A 10,172-nucleotide genomic window follows, 5' to 3' on the forward strand; every position below is an offset into this window, starting at 1 on the left:
AGTGGCTCTTCCCGATTGAGAAAATATTCTTGGACTTTATGAGATTTCACTGTGCAATCATGTAAAGTTTCAACACCAACTGTATATTCAACAGTGGGAACAACAGTGGTGGACAGCAGTGGTCTGAACAGCCTCACCTGGATGGTCATTTCTCAGCCAATTTACTGTTTTTTTGTATCTGGCCACTGGAGTGCACAAACCTTACCATTTAAGACAGGGCATAACTTTATAGTCAGACAGACTTTTATGGAAGTCTGTATCCTCTTCCCCATCCCACTGTTCTAACAGCAGAGCCTGAGACTTTCACTTCCCCCTGGGATGGAAAGATCTTGGCCTCACCTATAGTCTCCCCTGATCATTAGAGGCTATTAAATCAGGACATAGTGGTGCAAGGTCAGGCTCAGACATTTGAGTAGCCACCTAGTTCCTTAGTTGATGGAGTAGAGAGATGGAGGGAGCTCTATCTGGTGTAAACTGGTGTTACAATGGTACCTTTCAACCAGGACAGCTGCCAGCTTGGGACTCCCATGGCTTGATCCCTGGTTTGAATTTCTTCAGTGTTTATCCCATTAATCTCTTCTGTGGGAGCTCTTGTGTTGTGAGCTCTGTCCATAGGTAGGTCCTGTTGGAGAGTTTTGTTATTCTTGATTGTCATTTTGTCTCAGATTGAAGAGATTCCAACTAGATTAGGGGCCATCTGTCTTTATCCTGGGCATCTTTCAATCCTGAATCACCACAGCCTCTTGCATAGACTTCCCAACAAAGTTAGTGGAATCTTCTACCTTGGGGGCCAGGCCCTAAAAATGTATCAGCCATTCTCTGAATAGGGGGTCTATCATTGAGCCTGTCATTCTGTCCATCCAGTCAGGAGCAGCTACAGCCTTCAAGCTTTGGAAAGCTTCTTCCATGGGAAGTCTCTCTAGGCTGGCTGGTTTTTTTTGTTTTTGTTTTTGTTTTTTAAGATTTTATTTAATTATTCATGAGACACACACACACAGAGGCAGAGACACAGGCAGAGGGAGAAGCAGGCTCCATACAGGGAGTCTGATGTGAAACTTGATCCCGGGCCTCCAGGACCGTGCCCTGGGCCGAAGGTGGTGCTAAACTGCTGAGCCACCAGGGCTGCCCTGGGCTGGCTGTTTTTTATTTATTTTTAATTTTTTTAATTTTTTAAAATTTTTTTATTTAATTAATTTATTTATTTTTTGGGGGGGCTGGCTGTTAATGGAGTCATTGACAAAGGAATACAGGGCAGCAAATATTATTAATGGGCCTGGTTCTGTCCCAGCTGAATAGGCTGAATAGTGAGACAACTCTCTCACTCCCTTGTCACACAGATGCATCAGCCAATCTTTAACAGCTCTCTAGTGTGCTGAGTAGAGTGGTCCCAGATTTCCCTCTTTTCCTTCTCACTATAGTTCTGCATCTCTGTTCTCTGGACAGGGATATGTTAACCTCCAAGCGTCTTAATGTGGTTGTTAAAACAGGGCACAAGTGTGCTTTCCTCTCTGATGGGTGTCCTGCATGCTCTCCTAGGTTCTTGTCCTGTAGGAGAACAAGCCATGGCATCACGTGGGCAGCTTGTTTCATTTGTTTGTTTATTTGTTTTTATTTCATTTTCAAGATTTTATTTATTTATTCATGAGAGACACACAGAGAGAGAGGTAGAGACACAGGCAGAGGGAGAAGCAGGCCCCATGCAGGGAGCCCGACGTGGGACTCAATCTCAGGTCTCCAGGATCACGCCCTGAGCTGAAGGCGGCGCTAAACCGCTGAGCCACCCGGGCTGCCCTGTTTATTTGTTTTTAAAGTTTATTTTTTTAATTATCTCTACACCCAGCATGGAGCTCAAACTCATGACCCCGAGATCAAGAGTCACATACTCTTCTGCCTGAGCCTGCCAGGTACCCCTGGGCAGCTTGTTTCAATTGTATTTTCTGCTGCTCAGCTTCTTCTATTGACTCAATTCATATATATTTACAATTGAGGCACCCCTTATTCCTCCCTTTGCGTACCGCTTTTTTTTTTTTTAAGATTTTAATTATTTATTCATGAGAGACACAAACAGAGAGGCAGAGATCCACATCAGGAACTTGGTCCCAGGACTCTGGGATCATGCCCTGAGCCAAAGGGAGACGCTCAACTAGTGAGTCACCCAGGGGTCCCATGTACCACTTTTTAGAAAAAAGATTTTAGTTTTAAGTAATCTCTACACCCAATGTGGGGCTCGAACTCACAACCCTGAGATCAAGAGTTGCATGTTCTTTGGACTGAGTCAGCCAGGTGCCCCCCCCCCCTTACTTCCCCTTTGTATGAAACTATTTTCTTCTGGTTTCTAAAAACATTTCTTCATATCCCTGAACCAAGACGACAGGCTTCTTTCTTTTTCTCTTCCCTAAAGTCTATCTTGACACCTTGTTAGCTGCTCCCATTTTATCATAGAAGAACCTCAAACTTGATCTCACAACCCTGAGATCATGACCTGAGCCAAAATCAAGAGTTGGGGACTTATCCAGCCTAAGCCACCCACGTGCCCCTGGCTGACCCATATCTTTTAATGCTCCATTTTATGTTTAGAAATTTACTCTTAAAATTCTGGTTTTTGATTTATATTATAAACTGTACTTTTCCATATACAACTTCTATACAACATTAACATTTATTTATTTATTTATTTATTTTTTAACTTTTATTTAGTTAAAAGTAAATTCCTATAGCATTGGTATTATGTTAGCACAGTTTTTTTTTTTTTTTTTTAAGTATTTCAAGTTTAGGGAGAAAATGATTTGGACCTTAGTTCTTTTGCAATTTCTTTTTTTCCTCCTTTGAGGCATGTAGAGATAGTGATCAAAATGGATACACCTGATAATTCCTCCAAAGTGGAGCTTTGTCTATCTAAATCATAATTTTAAAGATTTCCATGATTGCTCCATCATACCTGATTGCTCCAAATATCTAGTTATCCTTTCTCCTCAGGGCAAACCTGCCAGTGAAAAGCCCATTTTCCTTAAGTACTGAGATAGACTTGTTCTCTACACACATACCCCTGACAAAGTCAGAGATTATGTGCTATCCTGAGTCTTTCCATCTTAGCGCCATTGTCTTCTGTCAAAATACAAACTCTTTAAAATCAAAATTCCTTTGACATCTCTTTCTGATCAGTTATTGGGAATAGCTGACATACTATCATACTTTCTGCTTGGGGAAAATCGTTATGAAACTCATGACTTACTTTGCCAATTAAGGAAAGCTATTCCTAGAGGCATTTTTATCTTTGTAACTGCACATTCCTTCTTCAGTTGTGAGGGCTTTTGTGCTGTAGGAGCTTAAGATCTAGTATGAAAAAATAAAAGGAGAGGTCCTGAGGGATGAATATACTAGTGAAAGCACTTAGAACTTTCTCCCACTAAAATACACACACTTTAGTGAGAACACTATACACAACACCAATGAAATTTTCTACATATTAAGCGAATAATAATGGATACTGTGTAGTTACTTTCCATTTGCTACTCATTTTTCCCCCCAGAACTTGTAAATCAATTTCACCTTAAAGCAGATAACATGCAAACTCAGGGCTCTCTATGATCTTGGACAAGTTAGCAGGAGGCACTTTTTCCTCCTAGTCTCTTTGCCAAAATGACACATTCTTCAGATTTTATGAATCGTGATTAATACTGACTTTTTTGGTAGGAACTCCAACTTCAAGTCAGAGATCCCGAATTATTTTGGGTGTTTGAAGGGATGAAATCTCTTGGCGACTCTCCTTTATCCTCAATAATTTGTCATCTTAAGTGAAATTATGATATACATGTATTTATTTCTGCACATTATTTTTGGGCAAGCTTGAGGATTTCTGTCCCAGTATGTTGTAACTTGTGTTGGTTTTCTCAGATGGTGGATTTAGGAATGGAACAGAGAGAGAAGCAAATGATGGAGGAGATGTAGAGGTCTTTCCAGTGAACTCCTAGGAACATGGAGAAAGTTGAAGCAAAGAAAACCCAGGGTTTTACAGCAGCCTTCTAGCAGAAAGCTCTAGCAGAAAGCTCTCAGGACATAACTGTATTGCAAATCATTTTCCTTCTTTCTCCCTTTGCTGTCACTTTGCTAAATTAAGACAGCCATCATCTCCCTTTGGAACTGGCTTCTCTTGCTTCATCTTGGTCCATTTAATGTGTTTTCATGTAATACCCAAAGTTATCTTTCTAAAATACAAATCATCCTGTCAGCCTCTTGATTAAAATCCTCCAAATCCTTCAAAGTCTCTCCATTGCTCTCAGGGATAAGTCTTTTTAACATGACCTAAGATACTTAGTGGTCTGACTCCCCGCCCCCCCCGCCCGTCTACCTTATCTCCAGCCACTTGATTGTTTTGGTAGTACTATACTTATTATTATTGTTGTTTCGTCATATGTTTTTTTTTTATTCTTCCTTTGACTCATTCTTTTCTTTTCTAATTAATTTTCATTCTTCCTTTAGGTCCTACTTGAGCCATTACTGCCTTGTGTCTTCCCTGACCATCCCCCACCAAGTCCCATTTAGGTCCCCTTTTAATGTGACTCCTGTCACAATGTACATCACAGTGTGTGATAATTGCCCCTAATTATTAGTTTGTGTCACCTACTAGATTGGAAATTCCACAAGGCCCCAGGTCATGCTTGTCTCGGTCACGGTCACATCTTCCATGCCTAGCAGAATGCCTGGCAGGAAGAAGAGGCTCAGAATCTACTTGGTAAATAATTGAACAAATCAAGGACCTCTGATTTATGCAACCAGCTCAAATGGACAAGTTATTCCGTGATTTATGCTGGGATCACTCAAAACTCAAGAGATGGAACTCTGGGCAGGAATGGACAGCTCTGGCTCATTGAATCTGAAACCTAGGAAGCCTCTCTGTGGCTTGAGAAATAATGACTCTCTAGATACAGAATATCTACAATGAAGCAAAGCAGATTTCTAAATATTGCTTCTAACCTCTGAGGAAAGGAGAGCCTAGAACATTTCTACCACTCAGGGAAAAGGTAAGTGGAAAATAACAGAACAGTTCCCATTTCTAGTAATTTAAGTTGTACACAGTTCAGTTAATTGTGTCTACATCCTTTTATTTTAGAAACTACAAATGGTCCTTTTTTTAATATAAGATCTTAATTTTTTTTTCAAATTCAAACTGCATGGAGATGTGGAGGAACTGAACCCATGGAGAACTTCTGTATTTCTTAATTCCTCCCATTGAAAGCTTTAGCTTTGGGTAGGATAACTCCAAGCTGTAGCAGTGTTATCTGCCCATGCTCCCTGCAGACACGGGAGGGCAGTGCAAAAGCAGGTTTATTTTTCCTGGACTCCTTTATCTCGCCAAAGATGTCACAGAAACTCCCATGCCTGCCCTGCCAATTGTAGCATTTCCTATTTCTGGTGTCAGTTCTCTATTCTTTGAATTATCCCCAATAGAAATGGAATAAGTTACTAAAATTGAAATCCTTATAGTTCCCCCGAAGAATACAGAAATAAATTTACACATATCGAAATTGTGCAAGAGAGGAATTAAGATTTGTGGTGAGATCACTGAAATGCAATAATTCGCAACCTCTGGGGAATTGTTGGTTCTTTGAGAATCTGATGAAAGTTATGGATCCTTTCCCCAGAAAGATGTACTTACACCTTCTCAATTTTGCATACAATTTCAGAGCATCCATGAACTACAAGTTAAAGATCTCGGCTGGAATATATTTATGGAAGGACTCTCCCAAGATTTGGGGTCTGGAGAATGAGAAGTACTAGAGACACTTCTGCCTATGAGTTTGTTATTAAAAATGAAACAAGTTTCCAGAATGTGCACCCAATCACAGAGTTTGATTATATGCTTTGACATGTACTTTATTAATTTATGACACTGTGTCAGCACATAGGCTATTAGGGATTGCAAAATAGGATCATTCGGTATTTGCTGAGAGTGGTTTGAGGTCATTAGCTTTCTAATGAAAATATGTGGATGCAGAAAAATGAGAATTAGCTGAAGTTAGCTAAAAGGGGGAAAACCATGTGCTTTAAACTGATATTTCCAAAGAGCCATGACTATCTTTTAAATACCACTACCTCTCCCCGACCATGTACTGCCTTCACCCCTCCCCCCATTCCAAAAAGTCTAATATAGTCTGCAGTGACTGGAGGGATCTGGGGCAGTGGGCAGCTGGAATTCTATTTGTAGGAAGCTCTGGAGAGAGGACATTGCCTACAAGTACTAGTGCTGTTGACTACCCCAAGGGCCATGACCAGGTACAGAAGCCAAACCCTAGACTACCTGGGACAGAGTGGATCTCTCTGTGCTCACCTGCACGAGACAAGATTAGTGGACTGGGATTTACTGAGGAGTCTTCCAGCCAGTAGCCTCCAGGGGCCCCATCAGGCTCCTGAGAAAGGGAGCTAGCACTTAGAGCAGGTCCAGTGGAGCCTTAGGACTCACCCTTCTCCGGTGTTAGTAGGCTCTGAAGAGAAGGATAATCAATGAAAGGCACAAGCAGAGTGGCATTTCTTCTCCTTACCTGCAAATTCTCTTCTCTCCTCTAATTTGTGTATTAGAAATATACTTTAATATGGTAGCTAAATGGCTCAGCCACTTACCAGCTATGCAACCACGGCACGTTAACCTAGCTGCTCAGCTTCTCATCTATATAATGTGCACAATAATAGTATGTATTTCATAAGGTTATCATGAAGAGTCAATGAAATAATGCATGTAAGTAAGGGATTTAGTACAGTGCTTATTGTCTAGTAAACAGTTAAACGTTCACACTTAAAAAATTTATTTATTTATTTATTTATTTATTATTTATTTATTTGAGAAAGAAAGAGAACAGGAGCAAGCAGAGGGGCAGAGAGAGCAGGAGAGGGAGAGAGAGAATCTCAAGCGGACTCCTCTCTGGGCACAGAACTGGATGCCAGGGTCGATCTCATGACCCTGAGATCATGACCTGAGCTGAAACCAAGAGTCAGAGGTTTAACCCACTGAGCCACTTGGTGCCCCAATGTTCACCGTTTCTGTAGTTATTTGGGCATCTATGCTACCCTACTAGGCTGATTATAAACTTCCAAATGTCAAGATTTGCACCATGAAACTTAAAATAGGCTTCTAGAAATATTTTTGAATAAATAAATGAACGAATGCTTTAGTGAATGAGGAGATGTGAATATGGTTTGAAAAATAGAAGTTTTGAATAAACTTGGATAGATGCCCCAATCTGGCAGGGGCAGAGTGGAGATGTATGTATAGATATATATTTGCTAGACCCTCTCACTGGACTGTCCTGCCCTTTGACTTTTTTTTTTAAGATTTTTATTTATTTATTTGAAAAAGAGAGAGCGAGAGCATGAGAGATGGGGAGGGGAAAGCAGACTCCCTGCTGAGCAGGGAGCCCTTATGTGGGGCTTAATCCCAGGACCTTGAGATCATGACCTGAGCGGAAGGCAGATGCTTAGCTGCCTGAGCCACCCAGCTGCCCTGCTCCCTTTGACTTTGAACGACCACTGACTATTTCTTAGCGTTTAGCTATCACCTTAGTGCAAGATCTTTAGAAAGACCTTCTATAAGGACCCCTGTCCAAATGAGCTTCCTTGCCCTGGCCCCACTGGTTACATCTATCACTACCCTTTGCTTACAGCACATAAAATTTATATGATTTGTATATCATAAAGTATATAATTATATACTTATCTGGGTTTTTTAACCTTGTTTAGTGTCTGCCTTTCCCACTACATGATAAGCTCTATCACAACAGAGAACTGTTTTCTCCAGGAACCTGTGGAGAGGCAACATAGTCTAATGGGTAGAGCTGGGGACTTGAGCCCATACAGTCTGACACCAGAGACTGCCTGCATCTAAACTCTGGCTCTGCCACTTACTAGCTACGTGACCTGAGACAAATTACTTAACTTCTCATCTTAGTTTTTTCATCATCCAATTGGGGATAGTAACAGTGCCGTCCTCCCTGATACTTCCTTTCCATCCTTGAAACCTGGGGCTCCTGCCAGGCCTGGTGCTTTATTTTTTTTATTTTTTATTTTTAAAATATTTTATTTATTTACTCATGAGAGATAGAAAGGTAGAGAGAGAGAGAGAGTGAGAGAGAGAGTCAGAGACACAGGGAGAGGGAGAAGCAGGCTCCATGCAGGGAACCGGACGTGGGACTTGATCCCAGGTCTCCAGGATCACGCCCTGAGCTGAAGGCGGCGCTAAACCACTGAGCCACCTGGGCTGCCCAAGGCCTGGTGTTTTAGAGGACACTGCTCCAATACCACTCTGGCTCTGTGCCACCCCGCAGATAATCAGACCCTACATAAGGCCAAAGGAACATGCCTGTACCTCCCCCTCCCCCTCCCCCTCCCTCCCTCCTTCTCCTCCTCCTTCTCCTCCTCCTCCTCCTCCTCTTCTTCTTCTTCTTCTTCTTCTTCTTCTTCTTCTTTCTTCTTCTTTCTTCTTCTTCTTCTTCTTTTCTTCTTCTTCTTCTTCTTCTTCTTCTTCTTCTTCTTCTTCTCCTTCTTCCTCAAGATCTTATTAATTTATTTATTCATGAGAGGCACACAAAGAGAGGCAGAAACATAAGCAGAGGGAGAAGCAGGCTCCCTATGGGGAGCCCAATGTGGAACTCAATCCCGGGACCCTGGGATCACAACCTGAGCCAAAGGCAGATGCTCACCCACTGAGCCACTCTGGTGCCCTGCCTATACCTACTTCTTTTAGACCATACTTCTCTCTCTTTTTTTTTCCCACTTTAAATTCCATGAACACAGGGCTTTGTTTTGTTCAGTTCTGTGGTGTCCCTGGCACAAAGCAAGCACCCAAACATTTACTGAAGCAATGAGTGAAATGCCAGCCCAAATCCCCAAATTGGTTCCACCGGGGAAAATTTATTCAGGAGGTTGAATTCTGCTAGGATGGTATCAAAGAGAGTGAGTTCAGAGGCCAGTCCTGTTGGAAAGCCATTGCTTTAATGAGAACTTCTGTGCTGGACTCCCTCCCCTCAGAAGACTTTTTCTGTTCTGAAAGCCCATATTTTATATTCCCCAACCAACTCCCAAACTCCAGATGTAGCTGTCTTCCATCTTCAGCGTTCCAACCCTAGAGAGAGAGAGCATCCTGTAGGGGAGGGTAAGGACTTGATAGGAAAAAAGTGATAATGACATGCACCATGGTTCATTATGATGGGTTTCTTCCCAGGCTAATTCAACACCTCCAAAATATGGGCAGGGAAACCAACAGGCTTGCACTTCTATCACACGCTGTTCACAAAACTGCCCACTTCTCTCAGACCAGGTGTCCTCCCTAAGTGGGCAAGCCCTGGGGTGGAGGACACCTCTAGACTTTCCAAATAGTGGTAAAGAACCTGTGGGTCTGAGCAGCCCTGGGGCCTGGCTCATGAACTACTCAGCACTACCGCTGGGGGGCCAGGCCTGTCTCAGAGCCCTCTGTCTCCATTAGACCATACTTCTGATGCCTGAGATCCTAGGACTCCCTACTCAAAGAACTCTAAGCATGCTTCTGGAGCCAGTTGGGCTTCTGTCCCTGGTCCATCCTTTCAAAAGGAGACTGTCACTGGTGTGCAGAGCCAGAAACCTTATGTGACTAAAGATCTATTTGCAGAGTGGGAAGGTGGACACAGTTTAGATGTTTTGTCTGAGATGTCCACACCCGTTGATCCGAGGTTCTTTCTGTGGTGCAAGATATGTTGCTGGTGGGAAAAGAAGAGAGGTAGGCCAGGGTCCTCTATTTTATTCTTGCTTCTAATCTGGCAGATGCTAGAGATAGGCCAGTCCCTTATAGATTGTTATGAAGATTACTTGAGATATTACATGTAAAGCCTTTATTGTTTTATTTTGTTTTATTCTTCCTGCCTCAAAGAATTTCTTTCTTTTTTTCAAATAAAGATTTTATGTGCTTATTTATTTAGAGTGAGAGTGGGAGGAGGGGCAGAGGGAGAGGGAGAGAGAACATCTCAAGCTGACTTCCCACTGTGTGTGGAACCCCATACAGGCCTAGATCTCACGACCTCAAGATCAGGAATCTGAGCCAAAATCAAGAGTTGGATGCTCAACCGACTAAGCACCCCAGGCACCCCTATGTAAAGCCTTTAGAAAGTGCTTGATAGACTATAAAGTGCTCAATAAATGTTAGTTATTAT

The 10,172-nt window shown here is 42.2% G+C and overlaps 1 long non-coding RNA gene across 2 annotated transcripts in view; it reads left to right on the forward strand.

Moving 5' to 3' along the window:
• LOC140620547 (uncharacterized) overlaps positions 1-5,840 on the forward strand; it is a 33,372-nt gene extending 27,532 nt beyond the window's left edge. The window contains exons 2-3 of one of the 2 annotated variants that reach the window (XR_012020306.1): positions 4,628-5,021; positions 5,685-5,840. This is a non-coding gene — a long non-coding RNA (uncharacterized lncRNA). Of the gene's footprint in view, positions 1-4,491; positions 5,022-5,684 lie in introns of those variants that run through there. The other variant, XR_012020305.1, reaches the window with a different exon arrangement.
• Positions 5,841-10,172: the final 4,332 nt, after the last annotated feature.

Source organism: Canis lupus, chromosome 29, assembly GCF_048164855.1.
Source record: "Canis lupus baileyi chromosome 29, mCanLup2.hap1, whole genome shotgun sequence".
Classification (NCBI taxonomy): Eukaryota; Metazoa; Chordata; class Mammalia; order Carnivora; family Canidae; genus Canis; species Canis lupus.